Source organism: Betta splendens, chromosome 4 (assembly GCF_900634795.4).
Source record: "Betta splendens chromosome 4, fBetSpl5.4, whole genome shotgun sequence".
NCBI lineage: Eukaryota > Metazoa > Chordata > Actinopteri > Anabantiformes > Osphronemidae > Betta > Betta splendens.
This window is the reverse complement of record NC_040884.2, coordinates 25,743,751-25,771,221: the sequence shown is the minus strand read 5'-3', so window position 1 is coordinate 25,771,221 and position 27,471 is coordinate 25,743,751. Positions and strand designations below refer to the sequence as shown.

The window sequence follows — 27,471 nt, the reverse complement described above, 5'->3', positions numbered from 1 at the left end:
TACGACATATGCAATAAGATATGGCTCCTTTTTATTTACCAATAATGAGCCCACATCTACATCGGCAGCGCTGGTGTTATGGGAGCAGAATTATTGCTCTCAGACAAATTAGCCTCTGGAAAGTAATGTAATTATTTAGCACTTCGGTGGTTCATGCATGCTGGGGGGGGGGGGCGTGATTTCATGCAGAAAATTTATTCAGCTGTCAATATCACTTAGATCCCACCGGATGAGCGCCAGGGACTGTGAAGACGGGGTCACAGATTGCAGCTCAATCATAATGACTTTGTCCTCAACAGTCCTGGAGCCATGTTGCTTTCACTTCTGAATGTTTGCACAAGTAAAATCATTACAGTTTTTTTTTTGTTCCATGCACAACTTTTTACCAGCCCATTTGGAATTATTAGCACGTGGAATGGGGTTAAAAGGCAGAGTCACCGAGCATATCTTCATCTGAGCAGGACGCTCGATCGGCGGTAAATCTGCGACTGCTTGGTGCCACTCCTATGGTCCCACTGCAGATAACGTGCCTCCGTATCATTCCTGCTCCAGCCATGAACTGCATTTGAACCCGTGGCTTTGCAGAAACAATGATAGGACTTCAGAGGGAAAGACCAAAGGAGGAACTAAGTTTAATCCAGAGCGGTCAGTGACCAGGACTCTGCTGATCCTCCTGATGTGTGAGGTCAAGGGTCGGGTTGAGCCAACGCACAGAACAACAAAATAAAAATAAAAGGGAGAAGTCAGTGCACAGTCATTGACTTAGAAAGTCAACAAACGTTCTATCGATCATTTGCATGCGTGAGCTGGGAGCGTTAAAACACACAAAGAGATATTTGCATTTTCAGTCATTTGCAAAAGCAATTGAGGAAAGAGCGCGCGCTGAGTAAGGATTCCTCCTGTGTCACGGTGAACACGTCTTGTTTCCTCCTGGAGGCTGTCAGGTGTTAGACGGATGTGTTCACATGCAGCGTCTGGATCCCGCTCTGTCTAAGTTAAAGCTGCAGCGTTATGTAATGGAGCAACAGTACTTTGTTTTCTCTGACTGCCACATACCTGTGTATCGGTGGGTCCTGGAGAGAGGGGAGGGAGACACTCGCCGTGAATGGAGAGAGAGAGAGAGAGAGAGAGAGAGAGAGAGAGAGAGAGAGAGAGAGAGAGATAAGCAGAGACAGAGATCGAGAGAGATAGAGAGACCGTACGCTCTCGGATCCTTCTCCTTCTATCTCTCCTCTAACCAAGATAGAGAGAGAGAGTCTCCGAGAGAGAGAGACACAAGAAGAAGGTGCAGATGAGAGAGTAAGCAGTGCGAGGGAGGACCGCATGTTACATGAAGCAGCAGAATCAAAGCTGAGCCGCGAACCTGACGTGTCCTCATCAAGTGGGAGACAAGGCAGATGATGTCGGCCACGACCCTCTCCTGGAAGGTATGAAGTCACGTTAGCACCAGCGTTTTGCTTGTTGGTTGTTAGTAGTCATAACGTCTACATGCACTTTATGCACGAGGAGCAGGCCTGACAGCATCACCTCCAGCGTACACCAGATGAAGATCCATCATCATCATCATCATCATCAGTGTGAAAGGTTCTCAATTACAAGCACACTAAATTCAAGCTCCGATAAAGGATTTAAATCTTATTGTACTTTTAACATCAGCATTTTAATATGTATGACATATATCATTAGAGTCAGTCCTGCAGTTCTTTGCTGATGCTGAGTGAAGCGCGGCAGTGCAGAGGTTACACAGCAAGGCATTGTGGGAAGAGTAATGGTGTCAGGTAAAGTGATGCACAAGTCAAACTCCTGGAGAGTTTTGTAGCCTTTTGGAAAACTTTTTCATGGCGGTTAAGCGAATTCATGAAATCTGCACTTTAAAGCCCAAGTGCAAACTTTGGCACTGAAGACGGCAAAATGTGTAAATTCCTCACACTCAGTCAGATTCCCATTTCTTCCTGCTCCCTCCTTTAGGTTCTTTCACTACTTCTTCTCCACACTGTTTGCTTCTCTTATTCCTCCACCCACACTAATCCTATTTTATTCAGGCTGCGCTGTATAATACAGTAACACAATGGAGGACCTTCGCTCTGAGAGCTCCTCTCAGGGCCTTGTCGTTGGCCCAGACCCGGTTCGGCCTCATCGCCTGCACCTGAGGTCAGCGCAGGCGACGGCGGCGGCCGCGTGCGTCACGGGGAGGGCGACAAAGCGGCGTAAATGTCAGCGGAATTAGCCGCCGCGATGCGGCGACGCCCAGCGTGACCACGGGGGAGAGAGAGTGCAGACGCAGCTCACCTCCACTCCTTTAATTCTCTTATTTCTTTCCCTATTCCTCTTCTGTTGCCAACTAATTTCTCCGTTGCCTGTCCTCACCCCCCCCCCCCCCCCACACACACACACACACACACACTCTCTCTCCTTCCTTTGCTCTCTTTCTGTATCACTGTCTCGCCCACCTCGCCTCTGCCCGCAAGCAGTTTGGAGCAGATTATAGCCCTGCCACCCCCACTCGCCCATATAAAAAAAACATTCGCTCTGGCGCTGACGCACACACACACACACACACACACACACACACACACACACACACACACACACACACACACACACACACACACACACACACACACTCGGTGTATCTTCACCACCTACAGTGCCACTACATCATCCGTCTCCCAGCGGCGCTGGAGCGTGAACTTGTTTAGAACATCCTGTCCGGTCCAAATGTGATCCTACATGTGGCTGAGCCCAGGAAGCAAACATCTGACAGCCAAGGTAACGGAAAGTGATACCAGGGTGAACCGCAGCGTAATCACTCATTACATGTCCAGCAAACTCAAGCTGCTTTTGTAATCACATGTTTACTGCATGTAGCGGTGAATCAAGCCCACAATCAGGAGCCACAGACTGTTATGTAATTGTGGCTGGACATTTTGTCAAGAGACACAACTTTTCAGACAAAAATATAACTACTACTTAAAAACTACTCTTTCTTTTTTATGTTTTTTCTTTTTCTTTTCTTTTTTTTTTGGCTCAATGCACAAATTATAGCTCCAGAATTATTTGTAGAAAAACTTTGGTGTTAAATCAAACTGCTGCCTGTGTGTCCTCCCACTTTGTGCCTCTGTTGACTTTAACGTGCCTTAATATTTGCTCTTATTCTCTAACGTTCAGACGATTTCTTGATGAAGCAATAATAATCATGTCTATGGCTGAGAGGGGGCAGCAATGCAGAGGCGAAGCAGCCCCGGCAGCAGGGGGAGGAGCGTGTGTGTGTGTGTGTGTGTGTGTGTGTGTGTGTGTGTGTGTGTGTGTGTGTGTGTGTGTGTGTGTGTGTGTGTGTGTGTGTGTGCGCGTCTCTCTCTCTGCTCTCCCTGCATGCGTGTGCAGCTCCTCTTTGTTTCGTCTGCCACGCTGGCCTCTGAGCTGCACACTGTACGGCTGAATGGGGACTGCGTGGGCCTGACCTGCGATCTCACCGCCCACCGCTCACATACACACACGCAGCCTCGGCAACTGCCTCTGTCTTAACCTGCAAAAAAGTGTATGCGTGCGTGCGTGCATGCATTCGTGCGTGTGTTTGCTGGGTAAATCCAAACCTTCCCTCTTCCTCAGACCCTCTCTTCCCTCTCTGTGTATATGTGTCTCTCTCGTATTGTTAGTGTTCCTACATCCTCCTCGGGGGACAGCGAGGACGGCTGCTGTCCCTATGACAACCTCAGTCCCGCTGTCAATCACCCGGCTCCCTCATTCTCCTCGGCTTATGCTCCACACACGCCGCTTCCTCGGCTCTGACAGGTGTGCAGATGACACGTCATGCAGCTGTATAGCTCCCATTAACAAAAGCACAGTGCATTACCAGCGCGCTGATATTAACCTATTCATGTTGTGCGTGCGTCGCCGTGCGCTTGTCATCCTTCTTGGCACTCTTGATCTCATTTTTGTTAGCGCTCGCTCCTGCGTGTTTTGCATGTACTGTAGGTACGCGTCAGATGCAGCTTTGAGCAAAGCGGCTGTTGATGCATAGAATCCGGTGCAGATGTACAGTGCGTGTGAGGGCATCCAGAGCCCCACAGTCTGCTGGTAATGAGGGCCCTGAGCACTCCCTACTACACCTAACTGATCCAGTAATTGCTTTTCCTCCTCTGCATTTATCATCATCTGCTCGGCCTGTCATGTTAGCTGAGCTGAGCCGCGGTGGACAGGGGAAGGTGTGAGGCTGCGCACGCAGGTGCGGGTGGTGCGGGTGGTGCAGGTGATGCCGGGACGGAGCAGGAGGCGGTGGAAGGTGTCGCCCACCACCTCGGGCAGAGAGAGTGGGAGTGGGAGAGGATGGGGCGGCGGGGTGATGCAGCAGTTAATAAAACCCATGACCTGGAGCAAGTGGTTGTTATAAGGTAAACACCCAGTGATTCGATTTTCAAGAAATGTTTCTCATCTCTTATCTAATGCCCGTAAAATATTCAAATTGAATTAAATTTGCATGACAAAGATTCACGTCAAGCGTAAAAGCTAAGTCTGAGTGTAACCTTTTTATCAGCCCGGGCTGCAGGTTGCAGCGTGTAGGTGATGGCAGCCACAGAAGGCGGAGGTGAGGCCCGGAAGCGCTGCAGGTCATACACAGGAACACGGGCTTCACAGGAAACGCAAACAGACGAGGCCACGGGATCCATGAGAGGACGGGACTGGGACTCCATCGGCAGGCCTTCGACCCCCCCCGTACGACTTCCTCCTTCGCTGATTCCTCGTCGAGGCTGTCGCACCCACAGCGCCATGTAAATGATCGCAGCGGCAGCCGCTTTGACTATGCAAAGTCAGGGAGCAGAGAGAGAAGGGCGCAGGTGAGAATGGGAGGAGACTGAGAGAGGACGCCAACACCTGCCATCACGGACCAAAAAAGCAGCTGTGCTCAGATTTTTACTCACACAGGGTCATGACTTCTACGTTTGTAAGACAATGTTGATGATCATACAGGAGTCTATTACTTGTGTTCAAAGCCTGATTTTATTAGTTTCCTAAACTTAAAGCAGCCGACTGTACTTTTCTGAACGTGCATATTCAAGCGCTCGAGAGCCGTGTGCAGATGTGACACATCTGAGTTTGCTTATGGCTCTTGAGGAATGGAAGTGCGCGTGTAAAGACGGCACAGAGCAATTTGTGTCTCCAGAGGAGGCTGTTTGAAATCTGACAGATCGCCTTAAGTGTTGTCACTTGAGGCGGCTCGGGATGACGGTGAAGATGGGGAATGGCAAAAAGAAGAGTCTTAAAGAAGTAAAAGTGATGTCTTTAGTCGTCTCCACGCGTCTGCAGCGCGACGCTGGGAACATGTGACCGCATTAGTGTCCACCAGCGTCACACACTGCAGCAGCAATGCTGTGAAGGCTCGTGTGTTGCTTTTATTATGGCATCGTCTGCTGTAATAAGTATTACAGCTTATTAAGTATAAGTATATATATATATATATATATATATATATATATATATATATATATATATATATATATATATATATATATATATATATATATATATATATATATATATATATATTTGCTAGCCAGTGAAGAACTGAAATTTAGCAGCAGTAAAATAAATAAAACCAATGCACAGAAGCCATCTGTGCCTCTGCATTGTTGTTATGAACAACAGAGAGCAACACATACAGCCGAGCCGAACATGAGTTTGTGCTGCTACGAAAATATGGTGAAAACAATGACAAAGACAATTTTCTGTAAGGGCTAATAGTCCAGATGGTGAAACAACCATATTAAAAAAAACATGTTGCCCAGCATGATGGCCTCAAACGAGAAAAAGAGAAGACATTCAGCCAAAAAACAGATGGAAAACACTCCCTCGGTCTCTCTCCGCCCTCACCCGCTTTCCTCCCGTCTCTGTTCCCCGCATCTTGAGCCATCGCACACACACACACACACACACACACACACACACACGCTCTCCCAACCACTGCCGACCTCCCTTTTCCTCCTTTCCCCACAAATCCGTCCTCCCATGCGGTTCTGTGGAGCAGATGCAGGCAGCGCAGCAGAAACACAGGAGGGTTAAATGGTCTTCACCCATGGAAAAAAGACAGGAAGCGAGAGATGACGCTAAAAATACACAAACCTCAAAGGTCTTAAAGTAGCTGCTCAAACAAAGACGTGAATAAACTGACATGAGTGTCAGGGTTTTGTTCTTTTTTTCCAGGAGGAAGCACCTCTTCCCCCTCGCTCTCTCCCTCACCCAGCGACTCCCTGGTTGCTAGGTTACGGACACTTGTAGCCACCATCCACAGTCTGAAGGTGCTTTTATTTTTGCGTCGGCTAAAAGGCATCCTTCCTTTTTATCCGTCGCTTGAAACTGAAAAGCGCAGAGATGGAAACACATGCCTGGTTAATTAGAGGGACGGCCCACAGATCAGCCTGCACACAGTCGGCTTGTTTCCAGATCTACCATGGAACCAGAGACGAGTCCAAATGACCAGAAACAGGACCTGGAGGGAAACAGAATCAACCTGTATCTGTTGTTAATGCCAAGATCTGACCTGCAAAACACCTGGTTACAGCACAGGCGTTGGATTCCCGTCTTCTGCCGCGTCACACCAGAACCGGCTCTATACGACTCCATCTCTGCAAAATGTCACAGTTCAACTCCACACAGCTGTTTTAGAGGTCATAAATCTGAGGCAGGAGGACGGCTGCTCGTCGGTACGGTAAAGGTCAACAGGCGCCGCTGACGGATCGCGTGCCAAACCCTCATATTGAATATGAATGAACAGCGTGACTGCTATTACACATAGGTCATTTCTTAGCACATCTATCGAGGCACCAGCGCGGCCTGCGTAAACACTCGCAACTCCTCACACCCGCTACTCGCTCGCTCACGCCGCACAATCACACAGATGGGACGATTACAAGCGGAGGGCGGCTGACGACCACACGGGAGCGCTCGTAATTGCGTAAACTCATGTTTAGCGCGGGACACAAAGGAAGCAGGGGTTCTCAGAATTCCTTTTATCTTTCAGTTGTTCCACAATCAATAAAGTAGGAAGCAATTTGTCCTCATTGAAAGAAAGAGGCTCAGTAACCAAACCCATGTTAGGCCCATTATTTCCAGTGGTGCAGAACCACAATCAAAACATCTCTTTCTCCTCTCATTGTCAGTAATCCAGCAGGTTATTAGTTCTGACTTCGCTTATTTGCAATCGCATGGCTGTATTTCAAAACTGCACAGTGTTGCAATACACACACACGCACACACACACTTACCCATTAGGGACTGGAGTTCAAACAAGTCTGCACCACAGGGCAGGGCCCATATTTCATCAGGGAGGGGGGTCAAAGTTGAGGCCCCAAGGACGTGCTGTTTCCTCTCCCTCCCAGGGCTCCAGAGGGCGAGGCAGACATTGTTTACCGGACAGAGCCTCCCTCGCCGCGCTCCCTCCGGACAGGAGGGAGTTGGCTCGCGTTTGGCCAGTCAAGGTGATTTAAACCAACTAAAGCCCCGGCATTACAGACCAGGCCCGGCTCCTCATTCCACCAGTTCCTGTCTTTCATTCGTCCCCCAGTAAAAGATCACAGTCCCTGTGTTTCAGTGTTTTCAGGAGGCTGTTATTGTGTCCTTGGGAGCTGATTTACAGGGTAACCTTGTGCACTGGAAGCTACTTTCATTGGTTTTCATCCTCTGTTTCTAATTGTGGACTCTGGTACGATGGCCCCGAGGCACAAAACACAATATGAGAACAGTAAATAAAGTGAAACAACATGTCAGCAGCTAAACTAGGTACTTACCATTTGTATTAATAATTCCAGAAGTCTCTGTGCATTGGTGAAGTTCAGGCAATGTGGGGTGTAATATACAACATGTAGCATGGGCAAAAGTGGATGTCAAGGTAGTAGATGGATGCATAAACATGTTGAGACAGTTAGAATAAAAAAGAATCATTTGATCATTTAACATGAACAGCCTGCTCTTTCCCCCACATTTACCGAGCCACCACTTTCATGCGGCTCTGTGATGTATGGTTATTACCATATGCGCTGGCAGCGTCGCAGGAAGCCAATATATGATGCAAAATCTGAAAAACCATTCCCATCTGTATCGCCGGCGTCCATTTCATTATCTGATTGGGCGAAATGTGTTTGTGTTTTGCACCTGAAGGCCTCCGCAGAGCTGAGAGCAGCGCACGCAAGCATAACTCAGGCTCAGCGGCTTTGGGAGGCAGCGTTGCCGCCGGCGAGCGGGACCGTACGGAGGGAGATGAAATGTCTTATTAGGCAACGAATGGTGGGCCTGAGCCGAGCCAGGTCCTCTGTTAACCTGTCCGTCGAGAGGAGAGGCTCATAAACAAGGCCGTGACGGCAGGAAGGGCTGGGGGGAGGAGGTGGGAGTGGATGGAGAGGTAAATGGAGGCCTTTGTGAGGGACGGAGAGGGTGCAGCGGCGACGGGGGCGCTTGTTCCTTCAAAAGAAAAAGAGAGAGCATTGATCTGTGTGATCCCTCTGATGTCGAGGACATGAGCACAAAAAGGGACTAACGCATCCAGACGCTCTGGATGACAGGCTGTCATAGTCTTTTAAGTCTCCACATTGGGAGATGTATTGTTTGTGGGAGTGAAGATGAATCTGTCCCATTAGCCCGTGGCTATGGGAGATTTTAGGGCCAATAAAAATCACTCCAGCAGCAACCTGTGATTCATTTCAGGAGAGTGGAAATGGCAGCCTGGTGGTTCTGCCCGTCCGTCGCTCTATTTAATGCTTCTCCCTTAATTTGCCAGGACACACACACACACACGCACACACACACACACACACACACACACACACACACACACACACACACACACACACACACACACACACACACACACACACACACACACACACACACTCTTCTTCTGCAGCCTTGAGGAACTAGGTTAATACGGGGCACAGACGGAGAAGGAGGACATTTAAGTCTACATGCTTTGATTTGACTGACAACGGCCAAAACAAACACGCAGTGAACAAGCAGACATGTAAATGATGTTGAGCGTGTTTGATGTCAACCGAGGCTTTTGTTTCTTTTGTGGTGCTTTTACTAACAAAAAGCAGAGAGACTGGGATGGAATGGCGGCACGGCTCGCCTGGAGAGAGACGAGGACAGTGATGGAGACGAGGAGCAAAATGGGAAAGAAAGCTCCTCTCTCCTCTCCTCTCCTCTCCTCTCCTCTCCTCTCCTCTCCTCTCCTCTCCTCTCCTCTCCTCTCCTCTCCTCTCCTCTCCTCTCCTCTCCTCTCCTCCTCTCCTACCTCGTCTCCTGTCTCCTCCCTCGTCTCCTACCTCCTCTCCTCTTGCCCCCGCAGCCTCCTGAGCACAGCTGTCTGCATGGCTGGGCTGTTTTCACTGACAGGCTGTGAGAGCCATGAAACAGGAGGGCACCAGGGACCTGGGCCACCTCGACAACACGCGCCCCCACAATCTGCTGCTCACAGCGAACCCCAACCCTCCCTCGCTCTCTCTCCACACTAACAATCTCCTTCACTATTTCAAATATTTCACCCCTCAGGCAATTCCTCTCTCTCTCCCTCGCTCTCTTTCCACACGGCACACTATATCTTTTTTTTTTATTTTTCTTGCTGTGCCTCAGATTTTCTGTTTGTGCTTGTCATTTTCTCTCCCTAATACTCCCCCCTTCTCCCTGCCCTCCAGTGGCCCTCTCATACTGTCACATCTGCATGTTTTTCCTACATGGCTGTCATGTCCCATGTTTTTTTGCCTGAGACACCCATCACTTCTCGCTAACGGAAAGATGAAAGGACGGGGGGGGGGGGCAAACAGAGAAGTCCAGGCTTATTCGGAGGAGCCGTGCGAAATAAGAAGGAGGCAGGCCGAATAAACAAACAAGCTGGTATTTTGACTGGCTGCACAGCACAGCGGCGCGGCTGCCTGGGATTTAATAAGCACTTCTTTGGCATTAGCAGTCTGCCTGTTTTCTTTGGTGCCGAGGCCGAGGCTGAGGCGGCGCATGGCTTCCCCCATTTTCAGCTCCGCGCGGAGGAAGAGAACGCGACCCAGGGCTATGGGAGGAGAGGCGCGCTCCTTCTCCCTCTCCGTGCTCCCTGGCGGGCGGGGTGGAGCTCGGCGCTGCTGATGGGGACCCGCTCCCCTGGAGAGCTGCAGGGGTGAGCAAGCAGCCCACTCTCCCCGTATGGAGGCTCCTCCCTTCATGCATCTCAGCCTGGAGGACAGCTCAGCACCCGCCTCCCTCCTCTCACAGTCCCTTTCTCTCACAGACTTTTTTCTTCTTCTTCCCCCCACTCACTGTCATGACACACTCATGCAAACATTGTCACCCCCCACACACATACACCAACTCACCAAAACCCCTCTCTTAACACATCAGATCAAAGAGGATGAAAATGTGATCTTTGTAAATCCATTTTTCCCTCTCCAGGCCCACACTATTGTGAACCCCCCCCCCTTCCTCTCGCTCTCTCTATAAGAGACAAACAACAATGAACAATGTGGGATCTGTCGCATTCTTCCCATTGGAGAAGACTTCTGACGGCATCTTCTATCAGGGATGGAGAGGAAAGAAGAGAAGAAAAGAGGAACACCCCCACAGTGCCAACGGAATCAAAGTGAAAACCATACCTCACAACTCACAATACCACAACACACAACTCACACTCGCAGCGAAACTCTACTTTTGGTTCATCGCGTGGATCCTCGGCCCATGTGATCGGAATGAAAACGTGACCGAGGCGACATTTTGTTTGTTTGCCTCGTTTCTCCGCAGGCGTCTCGCGTCGCCCTCTCTCGGCCTCTCGCCGCGCGGCGTCTAAATCAGACCGCGTGCGACAAGTTGTCAAGCGCGGCGGCGCCAAAGCGAGACTGGAGGTCAGCGTCGGCACTTGTGCACGCTCACTCACCAACAACACGTGTGATCATCTGGCTGCTCCGTCCTCCCACAAAGGCAGCGCCGCTCCCGCGTGCGGCAGACGCCTCGGCGGCTGCACGCGGCGCCGCGCCGCATGTCACAGGGCCCTCGCGCCTCCTCCGCCGCATCCGTCCCCGCTTATAGACCTGTCACTGCGCCGCACAAGGGGACAGACCCACTGGATTAAAGACATTAACACGATGCACAGACTTGCTGCTACCGCTGCTCGGGATCTTTGGAATCACAGAAGCTGATAAAACTGCTCCTGAAAGGGATAAACACACACACACACACACACACACACACACACACACACACACACACACACACACACACACACGGAGCTAGAATATACTAAATACATGGCCAACATCCAAGTCTCACCTAGTCCTTCAAAGCCTGCTTAAAACTCAAAGTAATGACATTTTAACACAGACTCTGACTTCAGAGTCCCGTGAAGCATCATTATAAGAAGATTATCCACAGAATAGTTTCATTTGTTTAGACCTTTCCTGCCCGCCGTTTGTTTTTGGAGGTAAACCTCTCATCCATTAACCTAATGAGACCGAGGCCTGGCCGCGTGAGATTAGGACGGAGCCGGAGACAAACTGCTTCCTGTCAGCAGCCGCACTGTGTGTTCATGTGGTCTATCGCATCTCTGGTGCCCTGCACAGAGACTGGGGGGAGGGGGTGGGGGGCACCACCGTGCACATGCAGGCACGCATAGGGTGGCTGGGGGGGAGGGGGTGGGGTTACACCCAGTCAACACGCATGTGATATCTGCTCACGTCAAAGCCACAAGAGCGATCCGAGGGCACAGACGAGCACAAAGGCACCGTCCGGGCTCAGATCTGAGCCCTCTGGTTTAACTTAGTCTTCAGATGTCTGCACTAGACATGCACACGAACAGAGGATCCCTCCTTCAAAGGAGGATGGGGCGGTGAGGGGGTCTGCTGCGGCGCGGTGTCAGTTTTTGGGCTCAGGAGAAACACGGCATGTGGCACGCACATGCTTATTCTGCCTCGCTGGCACCGACGCGCGCTCCTTTCCATTTTTACATATAAGCTCTTCCTATATTCAAGCACAGCTCATGTCCAAAGTTTGTTGGAAAACATGGCTGTTCAATTTAGGCAGATCGTGTGAGCTGCCGGAGTCATAGTTCCATGAGTCAGAGCTGCTGCCCAACACCCACAGATCAAATCTAATAAAGCAGGAATAGGATATTTGTCCCTTTTTGCCATAAGTGGACCTGTCACCCGTTAGGTTAACTAAGACTTTAATAGATAGTGTCGTCTGAGCAACCTGCCAGGAGCAGAGAGGAGTTCAGGAGCTGTCAGGAAAAAAAAGGAAGGAGCTCAACTCCAACTTTAAGGTTTAAGGTTGGAATTTAAAGTTTATCCTGCTGCAAAGTGCTCCTGAACACAGCCGACAACTCTCAGAGCCGAGCAGGGAGTGCAGAGGGGTCCAAAAGGGGTCACGAGCTGCTGTGCGTTCAGCAAAGAGGTCTATTTAGCTTCAGCATCATTTCTACTATCATCAATCATAGACGCGAATGCAGTCTCATCATCTTGCTGCCTCGTAGAATAAACAAAGCCGTGCGCACAGTAATAATATTTGAGCGTAGCAGAAAGCCTGTTGTGGAAGTTTACCATGTGGCAGCAGGTGGATGAAGGGCAGACTGGGATGCGTTGGGAGAGGTCATGGTAAAAACACACTGTCTGCTTCTCTGTCAAAAGTGAAATTCCTGCAGCTCGGCCCAGCGTGACATCATTAGTATGGAGACGCGAAAGCTCACGGAGCCCGGTGAGTGAAGGCGACTACTGCAGCTCGGCTTAATGGCCATAAGCTGCAGGTTTGTGACAGAATCCACTGCCAGAGAAGGTGACTGACTCTGCCCTGCATGCTCTCCTATATGAGCCTGCAATGCAAACAAGCAGGAAGGCTTGTCCGGGTCAAACGGCACAGACAGGAGGGGAAGGACGGGAGACGGGGCCGAGGAGTGGGAGGAATGGAGGATGCAGGAAATGGAGTGGGAAGAGCTGGGCGCTGTTAAAACAATAATGACTGCCACTAATTGTGTTTCCTATGGCCAATGTGAGTGTGGTGACATTTCAGTTCTGTGTTTTTCGGTCAGAGGATGAGCTAATTAATATGGTAATTTAGCCTGGACGCCTCCAGTGACAGCCACGCCCCCTCATTAGCCGTGGCACAGGACAGGGGTCGGGTGCATCCAGAGCGAGGGAGGCAGAAAGCAAAGCAGTGGTGTTTTTTCTGGCTTTGCCTTCTCAGCAGCCCCGCAGTCACACAACTCTGTCTCTGTAACAGGAACAAGTGATTATTTCTGAAAAATGGGGAACTTTGTCAAAACGTATCCCACCCACACACTATCTCTCTGTTTTAGTCCCTGTCACTCTCTCTCTCTTTCTCTCTCATACACACACACTGGCTTCCGTGTTCAACATGCGTAGGCACACGGATGGGAAGGAACGCACACACGCGCGCACGCAGCCGCACAACTATGCAAACACGCACGGGGGAGCGCGCGTGGAGACGCAGGAGCTGGACTTTGAGGGATCCCATCAACCCAAGGGCATCTCTGCCTGCGAGGAGCCGCGCGTGTGGCATTTGGCATCATTCTGCCACCGAGGAGAGGGTGAAGAGGAAGACGATGCAGCAGAAAGATACCGATGAACCAGTCATGCATGCATGACTGTTCATTTATTTATGCAAATAATGTAAAATATGTATAACATCTATTCAAAATCTGAAATCAAGAGCATTATTCTTTGCTGAAAAGTGCATTAAAGTGCTGCATCGACATGTTAGAGACTTCATACTTTTGCATTTGGACAGAATGGAACCAGTTTAACTCAGGAGGTGCATGTCCTCAGGGTGTTTTGAAGATGTGACCAAGCGGAGGAATTGAGGAAAAGAATCGTTTCCTCTAATGTTCATGCCTTCTGAAATATTAGATCATTTCACTGAGAAATAACCAGCTGCCAGGGACACAGGAGTGAAACAAGCAGTCGATATGAGGCAGAAGTCGTTCCTCTGAGGGGCAGATGGCCCCCGGGCTTCATCAATAAGGTCAAGTGGTTGGGGTTCATGGAGCCACTGGTGGAGCCCCACGGACAAACACGGACGCCCTCAGGTACGAGGCACCAGCTGCCAGATGATTGACAGGCGTCACGACACAAAGTGTGGGCGGGTACTTCAGTGGCCACGGTGCCTCATTAGCGCCCCACCTCAACGCACCCGACGCGCACGCGCGGCTCATTAGTTAAGCGCACGCACGGGTTCCAGCTCCCGTCTCCGCTTGTGGACACAGGCCTGAGCGAGCCGAGCCTCCTTGTTAATGTAAATAATTTACCTCCACCTTTATCCTGATGGAATCTTAATTGTGCCTCTCCAGCTGGCCTCGCGGCAATTAATCAGTGTCCTCCTTGACCACAGAAGGAAGCGCTCGGAAACACAGTGCGAGCGAGCGTGCGCGCGCGCAACGGTCGCGCCGGTGCAGCTTAACGACAACTCCGCAGCAATTAAAGGAGCGCTGCTTGTTTTTCCACCCGCTGCTGCTGGATGGGGACTCGTATTTCAACGCAGCGCGTAAAATTGAGAACAATACGAGCGTCAGGAGCCGGGTCCACGTTAGCTGGTGCTGTTGGCAACGCCGTCCATTCGCACGCCACGCACGCTGCGAGGCCGAGACGTGCAGAGATACGAGGCCGGAGCCGTTCCAACGCACGTGTCTGTGGATATGAGTTTGCTCCTCTTTATTTTTCATCTGTGGCACATCGGCCTCGGAGGCGCTCAGCGATGCGGCGCCAAAAAAACAAAAAAGCAATCTGCGTCTGCGTCGCACGAGCGGCGCCGCGTAATCGTTAGCCTCTCAGCTCGAAATGAAAGCAGCGCTCGGCCATTTCTCAACACGCACGGCTAAAACGAGACCGCAAGAACCCACCACTTCCCTTAGCGAGAAATGTCCCTGCACTCCCACAGCCTGCGCAGTTTACCAGAAGCAGCGGCGGCGGCCGACAGGGTTGTGTGCGTGCGTGCGTGCGTGCGGGCCCACGCCAGCTCTATGTGCGCTTCATTATGTCGCCCTGCGGAGCCGCCAGCAGATTATTCGCCCCGTTTTTGAGGCTTTACAGCATTTACTCTAATAAAGAGCTGCTCACTGTTCACGTGTGCGGCTGTGGCCGAGGCGCGATCGCATGTCACTTCATTCATACTGCATTCATAAGAGTGTAACTCACGGTGCACAAAAGTGGAGCAGTTCTGCAGAAATGAATGACGCCGCTCGAGAAAGAACCACTTTCCTTTTAACTGTCCGATTTCTGAACACACGAGTGACTCGACCTTGTGCAGTCGCGCAACAGACGGGAGATAAAAATAAGAGCAGTGAAATGTGGAAATTGGGTGAAAGGTTTGTGTGTGTGTGTGTGTGTGTGTGTGTGTGACAGCCCAGTGACATAACGTGTGTGTCACGGTGCTGATGGGTGAGCGGGGGGTCACGGTGATCCGGTTACACCCACCTCTCCTCGCCATCGGCCCCTCGACGCGCTGCTGCTGCTGCAGCGACGCCGAGCGCTGGAAGGCATGAAGTCTTCCAGCGTCGGAGCACCTTTTATTGAGCGACGCGTGCTCCTCTCCTCCACCTCTCTCACTTGGACGTCTACTCTCTGTTCTCTTTCTTTAATGGCGCCCACCCTTTCGCCTGCCTCTAATTTCTCTCCTCTTGCCCCCCCCCCCCGCACACCTGCTCAGGGGCCCAGCCATGTGCCTCGCAGCCCGGGCAGAGCGGAGAACAGACGGCCCCTGTGTTTTCTGATAATCATCACATAGCTCGCATGCCTGCTCCTCTCCCCGCGCTCTGTTCTTTCTCCTCAGCTCCGCGGCCCGTCTGCTCGCGTACCTCGGCCAAGCCCTACAGCCACCCCCACCTCCCCGCTCCCCTCGGTGCATCTGCCCCGCCATACATCAGGCCCCTGACAGGCTCACTCAGCACCGCAACGCCGCGGCCTCATTCTTTTCCCCTTTTGTCATCAGTTACATCAACAAACTAAACACGAGAATAAATGCATCTCAAGAACAGCTTTCTTTCTTTCTTTCTTTCTTTCTTTCTTTCTTTCTTTCTTTCTTTCTTTCTTTCTTTCTTTCTTTCTTTCTTTCTTTCTTTCTTTCTTTCTTTCTTTCTTTCTTTCTTTCTTTCTTTCTTTCTTTCTTTCTTTCTTTCTTTCTTCACCTTGACCCCTCCCTCTTTTCACCTAAGCTTTTCCACCCCTTAACCCTGACACTCTCTCTCCCCCCCCCCCTCTCCCCCTCCTGTCCCCCGGTGCAGGTGTTCACATTGCCGGGAGGGTTTGAGGAGCAGAGGAGCGAGAGGAGGCAGCTTTATTCAGACACTGAGCTAATGGTTCCTCATTCACCACCCACACTGCTTATTAGGCCCGCTCTAAATAACCAAGAAAAGAAACCGAGAAGTGGCGCTTGGATCCTTCCCATATGCTATTCACAGATCTCTCGCCGCCGCGTCCTGCTGCAGCGGCTGCGCGAGCGAGGATATCGGTTCTTGGCGTCATTATCTGATCAAGTGGTTCTCAGTCATCCAGCGGTCTGTGTAGTTAGTACTTGAGGGAATGAACACCCCGTGGGCCCCTCTGAGCGCCTATTGTGTCTGTGTAAAGAAGCCCTGACAGAGCAGGGGGCCCCTGTTGTAGGAGAAATTGTTCATTTATTAATTCATGCTATCAGGTTGCTGGGTTTCATGTTTTACAAAAAGCGCCAGCGACTGACAGATTAGTTATCAACGCCAGCTGTCCTGACTCGCCCGCTCCCCTCGGTTCCTGAAGCACCATCCTATCTGTGTTCTTATCTGCTCCATCTTAGCTTTTCTGTCCGTTCCCACCCTCCCCACCTCTTCCGCCCGTCTACTCTGTGGCATTAAGGTCGGGATCCGGCAGATGGACAGGGCCCAGATCAATCAAGGGGATCAATACTTCCCAGACTGGCTGAGGCGATCTATGCTGACGGCCACCATGATCCGGTCCGGTCTGTCCTTGTTTCTCCAGGTGCTGGAGGAGCGCTTGATTTAAATCTTGCCTGGTCTTGTTCACGCCTGACATGTTTGGATTTGGATTCTGAAACGTACAGTTTCCAATACATCAATTTATAGCTCAGCACGAACTCATTGTCCTTGAGGTTGTTTTTTTGTGCCTGAGAGTCAGCAACAAAATGGTAGTAGGCTGAATGAATCACGAGCGAGACACCAATCGCATGTTACCTCATTAAGTCAGAAGACGGCTCTGCTAAATGTCAAAAAGCTGCAGGACGGAAACCACAGAGAGACCCTGGTTTTGTAGTTACGCTCTTTGATTATACACAGGTCAAGTGGAAAGTCTACCTTCATCCTCGGACTGACAAAAAAACCCTTTTAGCCTCAGAAAGGCAGCTTGTACTGTATTTTGTGTTGCCTCGACCAAAGGAAAGGCTTGATGAAACAGTTGCCGCTCGACGTAAACACAGATATTCTCATTTCCCCTCCCCTTGCGCGTCGTGTTCAGACAAGGCTTAGCAGAATAATGTGCTGACAAAAAGCAGGCAGTGTTGCCTTGCATTGCTCCCCACCTGCCTGACTAGCCCCGTCCACGCGGCACACGCTCGCTTCAGGTCTTCTTTTTTTAGTTTGACATTAGCCAGCGGTGAAGCTGAGCCCGACTTCACGGTTCCTGCCTGTCTTCCGGCTGCAGAGTCTGGTGTGCGTTTGATGTAGTCCAGGCCCACCGCCGTCCTCGCCTCTGACTGGAGGCCCATGACACCGAGCTCAGACGGAGCTGGAAGGACGGAAGGAAGGAAGGAAGGAAGGAAGGAAGGAAGGAAGGAAGGAAGGAAGGAAGGAAGGAAGGAAGGAAGGAAGGAAGGAAGGGAAGGAAGCATGCGTCCAACACAGTCAAGTCCAAAAAAAAAACCAAGTCAGTCGTCACTCAGTCGACGTTTATCCACCATGACACAGTTGAAGGTTTTCTGCTGATCTGTTTTCAGTGGACTCTGAAACAGAATGAAGGTGAACTGATGCACGGTCATTTTCAGAGACAGCGCTCTCATTGAAAGGAACCACACTTTTTTATCATGCGGGTCCTGCGGGCTCAGGAATGACACGTCAACTAGACACAGGATGGGAATAATTAAAGGCATTCCACGAGAATGAACTCTGATTTGAACTTTCATGTTTCGACATTTAAACGCAATAATAATAATTAATTTAAACGTTATTATCACTTGAGTTTTTGTGTATATCCAGATTTTATTGGCGGCTGGGTGAGCACTGAATTGTCACAGTCAGGGGCATTATAGAAGTACATTTTCAACAACAGAAACAAATTACTAGCTCTTTAGGAGTAATGACATTAAGTGAATAGCAAGAAATTAGTCAGAAGTTATTTTTGCCTCATATTGAATCTGCAGTCGATAAAAGAAATCCCGTGTTTCACCAAGTTTATCTGAGCTGAACACGTGTGAGCCGCCTGCAGTAGGAACCGTTTTACGCTGATGAGATGTTGATGCAGTGTTTGGTAGCCGGTAGGAGAGAAGCTTGCTCTCTGATTTACTTGCATCCAATTCGAGAACGTACCAAATATATATTTTTTTATTTTTCTTCGGCAACAAAGTTTCATACGTGGGAAAGAAAACAGAAACGAGGCTGCATCAGAACACTGGGGTTTTGTGTTGTCGAGCAGACAATGGCATCTGACTAAGCTACACAGCAGAACACATTACCAGAGTGACAGAGAGACACAGACACGGGGAAAACACATGTTCAGTCTAATACATTCCAGTGCTAAATATATACACAAAGTGGTTTTTTTGACTCTTGACTTCCTCTGGAAGCTGCCGCCATGTGTTTCCTGGTGTCTTTTTTGAGAATGTCTCATTTAAAAGTGGCTCAGTGACGTCTGCGTAGCTGCTATTTTCTTCATCCGTACCCTGCAGTCGGTGCGTGCAGTATCATAAACCATTGTATTCCTGGAGCATTTGAATTTCCCCCTGGCTGCTTTTAAAACTGCCATGTGACGAGGGCTTGGCTGAAGGTCACGCCGTGAGTCACAAAGCAGAACGGCTTCGTGTTTCCTGCCAGAGGAGCCAGAGAGTGTTCCATGCATCCTTGCTGGGACAGGAAGTGGGGGAGTAAACAGAGGGAATCCCACATGCTGACGAGGACTCCACAGCTACTGTCCTGCAGTGTGTGACTGTGCTCTACCCTTACACACACACACACACACACACGCACGCACGCACGCACGCACGCACACGCACACACACACACACTCATGCACACACACACACGCACACACACACTCATGAACACACACACGCACGTGGTCGACCACCTAGGGCCACGTGCGTGCTCACTGCGCTCCGTCTGAGACAAAGGAATTCTGCACATTTAATTCCCCACTTGTTCTTTAAAGATTTCCCTTTGTTCCACTTAGTAACTTCGGCGGGTATTTACTTTTCAGGCTTTGTTTAAGAGCGCTCAGCGTGGAGCGCGTTAATTTACGCGTGTGCTCGTTTTGAACGTTTCTGGGTGCAGAAAAATAAAGAAAAAATGCTGCAAAAGACAAAAAACGAAAAAGAAACAGTGGCTCTGGTACGCTTTGAACCCGATCACCGTCGTGATGCAATAATGTGCAACGTGCCCTTTCAAATCTTCAGGGGAATTAGCCTAGTTTGTGAAATGTCATAGCCATTGCTCACCTTGGCGCAGCGCTTTCTCTCCTGTTAGCATGTGACCTTATTTCGCTTATCTGTGGCAGCCATGCAGGACTTGTGCTCGTCTGTTTACGTGTCAGTCACCGGTGCACATTTCTCTTTATTTCTGTGCTGACGCTGGTGCATTTAGGCCAGACTGCCATTTTGTGTATTACCGCAATTTGCCTAATGAGAAAATGAACTGGAACCGCCTGAAATGTTCACGTTATTAGAGTAGAAAAGTAACAAAAGCTTTTCAGATCTGGCTTCATCCTGTTGAGGCGGTCATTGATTTAACCTGCAAATTTATACACGCTCCCTCCCTGTTCCCTGCTACTTCACCACAGAAAGTGTGGCGCCCATACATCACATGTCCAAATCACGATGTAGATTGTTTTTTCCACAATTTATATTTCAAGGGGCTTAACTATCTCATTTGAATTATTTGCTTGTGGCTTTAATGGAGAGACTAGGGAACAACTATTGATCTGGGAGATTTAGAGCCTGTTGGCTGAGCTAAATGGCAGCGTGTGATGTTTAGTGGAAGCACTGTGGGGTCTCTACATACGCTAAATATTCAAGTCTTTACTTGAAACAAAGGCTGAGAAATCTGCATTACTTCACATCAGTAAGATGTTAGAAAGCTATTGTTTTTATGTGCAGCCAACAGACCACAGGGCTCCACCTGAGGCCCTAATACTGGCTCAGACTGCCGCACGTCTGCGATGATGATGGTGATCCAAAGACTCGTGCATGCGGGTCAATGAGCACCTGCCAGGACTTCACAGAGGGCGGGGACGTGGCCAGAATGCAGCGCGGGGATCAATACATAATATCTTACAAATTGAATTCGACCTGGATCGACCCAGAGGGCGTTTGTGACCGTCTGAGAACTGTGGACGAGTGCACAGTAAATCCCCCTGATGTGCGTGAGGGGTGGGACGCGGCGGGTGCTGGGAGGGTCCTCTCGCAGAGGAGGAGGCGTAAAGCGTTGGGTCTGGGGGGGCTTGTGCCGGTTTATCACTTCCAGTCAGGGGGTCACCCACTTCTCACTGTCTTTATCTTCAAGAGGCCTTACCCCCGATCTGTCTTCGTAATGTGGGGCTTGTTTGGACCCAGTCGATTTTACAGCCTCATCCCAGATCTTCAGGCGTCTGCGGCGCCGTGCGCTCACGCGTGCGGTCCAACCACCGATGGCTGACGGCGCTAATGTGCAGCTGCACCAGCAGGTAGTGAGCCCAGGTCAAAGACAAAGAGGGGAAACCACCTCCTACTAAACCAAAGCTCTTACTGACACGTCTGTGTTTCGCTGGCTTCTTCCTCGGCTGCTGGTTTCTGTGGGCTGCTCCCAGTTGTCGGCATGTTGTTGTGTTTACACATGGATTTTTCCGGCAAACAAAATGTGCCCAATTATTGAGGATTAGAGGTGATGACATTGCTAATATTTGCTCTTCTGAACCAGGGCTGAACTACTTGATTCATTATGGACTCTAACAAAAATGCTTAAATCAAGTTTCATCCTTTCCTCGTTTCAGTAATGTGTAGTCTTTATTTGAACTGGTTTTACAGCACGCGCCCTTTAATCTGAAACGGAATTGAAAGTTTTTACACAGGAGCCAACGACTAGGGTTCATGATATTATTCAGCAAATGATCACTTTTCTCTGAAACCCCAAAACAAAGCTCGGGGCCCCGCTGCAACCTTGCTTTCATTTTTGCCGACAGCGGTTGGTTTTCAGAGAAACCAAAGGGAAAATCAAAGCCATGAGAGGTAATGCACCTACATGATACCGGCAGCGTCACGCGTGTTGTCTGACTGCTCGCAGCGAAGGTCGGGGTCACGGCGAAAAACAATATGCCGGGGCCGAAAGGGCTCTCGGTCAATTCTAACCCAGAAGACCCTTTTGGTATCGGCCCGGCTCGGGTGACGCGGGGGCTGACGTGCGGGTGTCGTTTACACGGGAGCCTGCGCGTACGGCCGGTCTGCAGAGGTGGGGAGGGGGAGAGAGATGGAGGGGGGGGGGTTTATTTGAGCCTGTCTAATTGACACGTTGGGATCGATGCAGGAACAGAAAGCCTCTCTACTGAGTGCGCCAATACAGACCCGGTCCCCCGGGCACCCGCACGCCCAGGCCCACCGCCCTATCAGTCACTGAGCCGAAACCCCCCCCCGCCCACAGCGCCCTCCCCCAAATCACTTAAACACACACACAGATGGAGACGGGCAAACACGCGCACACTGGGAAACAGTGGCCAAATGGCTATCACAGACACACTGTACACACACAGGCGACCAGACACACAAAATCCCTATTGATCATTGCCCACTGTTGTACAAGAGGTCCCTCAATGTTGTGTGTGTGTGTGTGTGTGTGTGTGTGTGTGTGTGTGTGTGTGTGTGTGTGTGTGTGTGTGTGTGTGTGTGTGTGGTGGGGGGGGCTGACATACCAAAAGGCTTCTAGACGTTCCACTCATCCCACCATGGACAAGTGGTTCACCCTTGGTGGAGTCCAGTGGAGGCCTGATGTCTAATAATGATCAAAATGACATAAAATAGCAACATTCATGAATCTGTGCGTATTCTGTCCGTTGGTTTATCTTTTGTCTGTCAGAGGCTCTTCACTGACAGCATCTTAATAACGCCGCTGTGTTGCCTCGGCGACGTCTTCCTTCTCGTGACGGACCCTGACACTGAAGCGCTTGTGTTGCAGCCCTGCCGTCCTCTGACGATCAGCGATCTAACAGGTTCCAACGACTGGAACGTTGCGTTGCCAGATCGTTCCAAAGATCTGGCAACGCAACTGCTAACGCCGGGCGACACTGGAGACACCGCAGCCGAACACAGATGTGTGAGCACGCGGCTCGTCTGGGAGCGCTGCGATCGTAAATCACGAGCACAAACAGACAATGAATAATGTTTCTGTATGTGTGTGTGAGGGGCTAATGAGGAGGGGACTATTTCTGAGAGGCTCGGGCACCTGTCCTGTGCTTTTCACACCCCAATTGGTGAGGGGGGGGGGGGGGGCAAGATGGAAACAAATTTGTCTGGAAACCTATAGGGGCAAAGAAACAGATGTTTGTCTGTAGGTGTGTGTGTGTGTGTGTGTGTGTGTGTGTGTGTGTGTGTGTGTGTGTGTGTGTGTGTGTGTGTGTGTGTGTGTGTGTGTGAGAGAGAGACTGAAGCCGGACACCCGTCACAGAAACCACTCCTTCAGTGTGGGCTCAGACAACCCCCCAATCTGCATGCACACACACACACACACCTCCTCGTGAGCTCCCCTATCCTCTTGCACATGCTTTATTCACTATAGTCCCACAGAATAGCCCCCCCCCCCCCCCCCCCCCCCCACCTACCCATTTAAAAGAGGGTTGTTGTCTATGGATTTAGCCTTAAGGGCTGAATGAAATGTGACCCCCACCTCTCTGTAAAGCCCCAATTCTACCATCCTGCAGCAGCTTTAAGATGGTTAATGAGTGCGTGTGTGTGTGTGTGTGTGTGGGGGGGGGGGGGGGGGCAGGTTAGGTCATGTTTTTTTTGTTTTCTTGGGCCTGGATGCGTGGACAGCAGGCGTCAGCTCTCACCGAAAACCCCATTTCACCTATTGATCGATTTCTTTTCGTATTCGTGGCCGTGCGGCGGCCGTTCGGGTCAGGAAAGCGAGGAACCGAGGCAAAAGCCGGTTCAGTTCTGAAAGCTACGACTTCCTCCGAGCTGTGACCTACAAAGTAAACAGCGTGTCAGGGTCGCTTCTGGCCCTCCTTATCTCTCGTCCTCCGTTTCCCATGTTTTTGCACCTTCATCAGCACTGACCCCACCGCTGCGTGCTGCTGTATTTATTCACCGCCTGAGGCCTGAACCCGCTGCTTCTGACGAGTCACAAACACTGAATCCATTTCTAGAAAGGCGTTTAAAGACGCTTTGCAGCCGTGCCGCTAATCTGCATATTCAGCCGTCCTCCTTTTATTGACGTGCTCTTACTACTTAGCTTTGACGCACGGGTCTTGAAACGCAGACAAAATATTTGCCTCGTCCCTCTCGCGTGGCTTTTCTGATGAAACTTCTTTGTTTGTCCCGCGTGTGAGCCGCAGCTGCTGCCGCTCAGTCGCGCCGTACTAGAAATGACGTCAAGACAGCGAGCGAGAGGCGCGAGGCTCTCTCCCTCGCTGCCTCGGGTTTCAGTTGGTTGCCATGGCAGCGGCTGCCACTTCCTGCCGGAGCGGGTCTTCCTGTGCTCATTCATTTTAGTGCGCACGCTCCAGAGAGCTTACGAAGCGCCGTGTTTACATTACCATATATGGGGGTCTGGGAACAATGGGCACAGGGCTTCCCCCAAAGTCAAATAAACACCATTAACGGGGCGCGCACGCACGCGCACTCTTGCGCGCGCGCACACACGCACACACACTGTGCCACGCTCCCTATCAGACGCTCAAAATTGCACCCATTTGCACAATTATCTCCACTTACAGTTAAATGGAATGTAAATGCGTTTGCCACTTGACATGAGATTTCAAGGGACTGTGGAACAAAGGATTGTACATGGAGCAGTTTGCTGTGGGTTAGAATGGAGTTTGTTATTTGATCCTCGTGTTAATTGTGCTGGGTTGTTTTGTTTTTTTTCTTTGCTACTACTTCGCAGCGTGAGTGCCAGCAAACGAGCGAGCATCCTGCGAAGAACGGCTTTTCAGAGCCGTCCCTCTCCTCCCGCAATTCACCTTTTTTTTCAGTGGAAACTATGTTAAGCCCACGCACACCGCTGGTGTTTCCTCGCTACGTGCTCTGCAAGGCAACCAAAAAAAACAAAAAAAGCAGGGGGGAGACTGAGTGAGAGGTAGCTGTCAGGAAGCGCTCGCGTCTGCGTGGAGCTGGAGCCTCCGTCCCACGTGCTCTGGGCTGATTAGCAGGATAAGAGTCCTGCCCGGCGTCTCTGGGCTCCTCTCGGCCCCTGCTCATTTACAGTCAGCACACGCGCAGTGTCGTGCACTTGGTCTGTATCTGTGACCTCAGCTGTTTCAGCTCACTGTAGGGCCATTCTATCACTGGCAGCGCTACGCTAACTAACGAGGGCCAGGGGTGGGTGGATGGATGGATGGATGGATGGATGGATGGATGGATGGATGGATGGATGGATGGATGGACGGATGGAAGCGTTGCTGGTATCAGGATGTGAAAACGCTGGCTGCCCTGTCTGCTCTGGCTGCTGTGATCACCTTTTGGAGGGCATCCACACTGCCGGCCTGCACTTTTATGGAGTTCTTAATGAGTAACAGCATGGTTCTGCAGGAGGCGCGTTCAGCGGTGCACCTCTCACAATTACCTCAGCCTAATTAGGCCTCTGCTGCAGGTGAGGCTCTGGAGGCACCGCTCATGGACGACTCCTTAACTGTGCAGCCATTATCAGCAGGACTGTTAAACAGGGCGAATGGAGCTGCAGTGTTGTTGTGTCGCATGAGAACACGTCCTGTTCTCCTCTGTGGAGCGTCATCCACACGGGCCTCACCTGCGGAGCAACACGAGAGTCTGTGACGCCAAATGCGTGTTTCTACGCGAGGCAGGAAGCGCGAGCGACAACGCAGCTCGGTGAATTTCACCCCGCAGCTGCTAAAGGTCACTGGAGCAACTGCTGAAAATGTGCCTGGTCGTCTTCATACAAGGAGCGAGAGAGAGAGGGCGAGAGAGAGAGAGAGACAGAGAGAGACAGAGACAGAGACGGGGGACACCAGCGAGGAGAACGTGTGGCCTAACTTGTGGAAACACGCACGCAATCACACACACGAGGAGTAAAGTTAGTGCCACCACTACCACAGAGCCACTGTAGTTTGCCTCGCCTTGGCTGTTACCATGGTTACCCACTGTTGTTCACGAGGAGTAAACATTTTCAAACATTCTTTTGTAAACTGCCCATTGACATGCGTGTCCTCATGCTCATGGACCAGTGACGCCACCGTCCACCTACAGCTCCATACAGCATACATGCATACATGCATACATGCATATATGCATACATGCATATATGCATGTATGCATATATGCATGTATGCATATATGCATGTATGCATGTATGTAAATGATCCACATCCGCTTCCTTCCTCCACCCTTGTCCATGTGTCTGGGTGGGTGTGCGCATCCTGTTGGCCCAGCCTCCAGGGTTTATTTTAACCGTGACCTTTGCGCCGTTCCCTGCGAGGTCGCGGGGTCGCGCTCCGGGGTCGGCTCCGCGCTGACGGGGCCGGACAGCTGAGCGCCTCGGAGTGCGATGTGTGGCTCGCCGTCCGCAGAGGAACTGGCCGTCTGTTTGTGCGATATCAAAGGTTCCCTTCACAGCCTCACAGCTGCATAAATACCCATCAGGTAACGTGTCCAACAGAAAACCGTTCTCCTCGTTGGACTGTGCACGGAACAAACACAAACAGACAAAAGACAACAAGGTCCCTGCTGACCGTGCAAACAGCCCTGGTTCCGAGGGGGGAGGAGACCTCGAGCCGAGCTCTGATGTCCTGACCTGAAGAAAACGCGTCCTCACTGTGTGCGCCTCACTGCTCTCTGGTGCAGATGGGGCTCTCATCAGAGGCCTGTTTGTTGTTCTTACGTAAAACCCTGAAAGCACAACGCCAAATGCACAATGGCAAAATGCAGGAAGACGGGAGCAGCAGCGCGTGCAGCTTTAAGGTGCCCCGTCCTCGTTCGTTGGTCCCAAACAGAACCTTCTGCCCAAACTCTTTACGTTTCATTTACGGGGAAACCGAAGGTGACGTTGTAAAAAACAGGGGTTTCTTCTCAAATGTGCCAGGAAATCACAGCATTCTATGCATTACAGTAAGTAATTCAGTCCAGTGTTTGTGTGTCTGGGGGAAAACACCTCCTTCATTTGATAGACACACACACACACACACACACACACACACACACACACACACACACACACACACACACACACACACTATATATATGTCATGAACCTACGGTCATGGGACACCATGGAATGTTTTCCGTTATACGTTGATACGTTGTGCGTCTGGCTGTGTGTGTGTGTGTGTGTGTGTGTGTGTGTGTGTGTGTGTGTGTGTGTGTGTGTGTGTGTGTGTGTGTGTGTGTGTGTGTGTGTCTTCTAGCGAAGGGAGGATACAGCTGAGCGTGTCTTATCTTAGATCACACAACAACGTGTGAAACCCCAACTCTGCGGAACTCCTCTCGATCCAAGAGCCACAGGGTTTCAGTTTGTGGTGGCAGCTGAGCCTCTCTCTCTCTCTCTCTCTCTCTCTCTCTCTCTCTCTCTCTCTTTCTCTCTGTCTGTCTGTTCTCCTCTGTCAGCCTTTACATCCACAGACAGCAAGCTTGCAGATAAGGTGTGGAGGCTGGGACTGACAGTCACATGTAGTCAGAAATAGGCAGTGACTTCTCAGAAGAGGCTCCAGATAGTTGCAGTATGACTGGAAGCCGTGTGAGTTTGCCTCCGCGCCGCTGCGTTTCTTGCTCGCTTCTTGTGTAGAAAGTCGAGCAAATAACGGTAAACAGCCAAAAAAGGGCCCGATCAGGACGGGAGCGAGAGGGGCCTGTCGGCGACACCTGCAGCGTTCGCGGCAAAGCGTGTCAACATTGTGCGTCTGTGGTTTGTTTTGCTTGAGTGCAGCTAACTGGGACGCGTGACCTTCTCTTCGAAGGAGCACTTTTGGCCTCGCTCGTTTCTCTCCTTACACTTTCTGAATTCCGTGTATGTACAGTAAAAACAGGTTGCCGCGCTCCGCTCGCGCACCGCTGACCTCCGCGTCCTCCTCCACCACGGCTCACACACGTTTCTTTCCGCCAGCCTCA

At 50.7% G+C, this 27,471-nt stretch overlaps 1 long non-coding RNA gene across 2 annotated transcripts; it reads right to left on the bottom strand.

The window, feature by feature from the left end:
• Positions 1–17,751: 17,751 nt before the first annotated feature.
• On the bottom strand, positions 17,752–24,690 carry LOC114854680 (uncharacterized). Of its 2 annotated transcripts, none has more exons than XR_003785810.3 (3): positions 23,382–24,690; positions 22,107–22,186; positions 17,752–19,075 (listed from the first exon to the last, which is right to left on the bottom strand). It is a non-coding gene; the product is annotated as an uncharacterized LOC114854680 (long non-coding RNA). The 2 variants fall into 2 exon arrangements; XR_005897665.2 differs by having other exon boundaries at positions 23,638–24,690.
• Between the last annotated feature and the right edge of the window lie 2,781 nt (positions 24,691–27,471).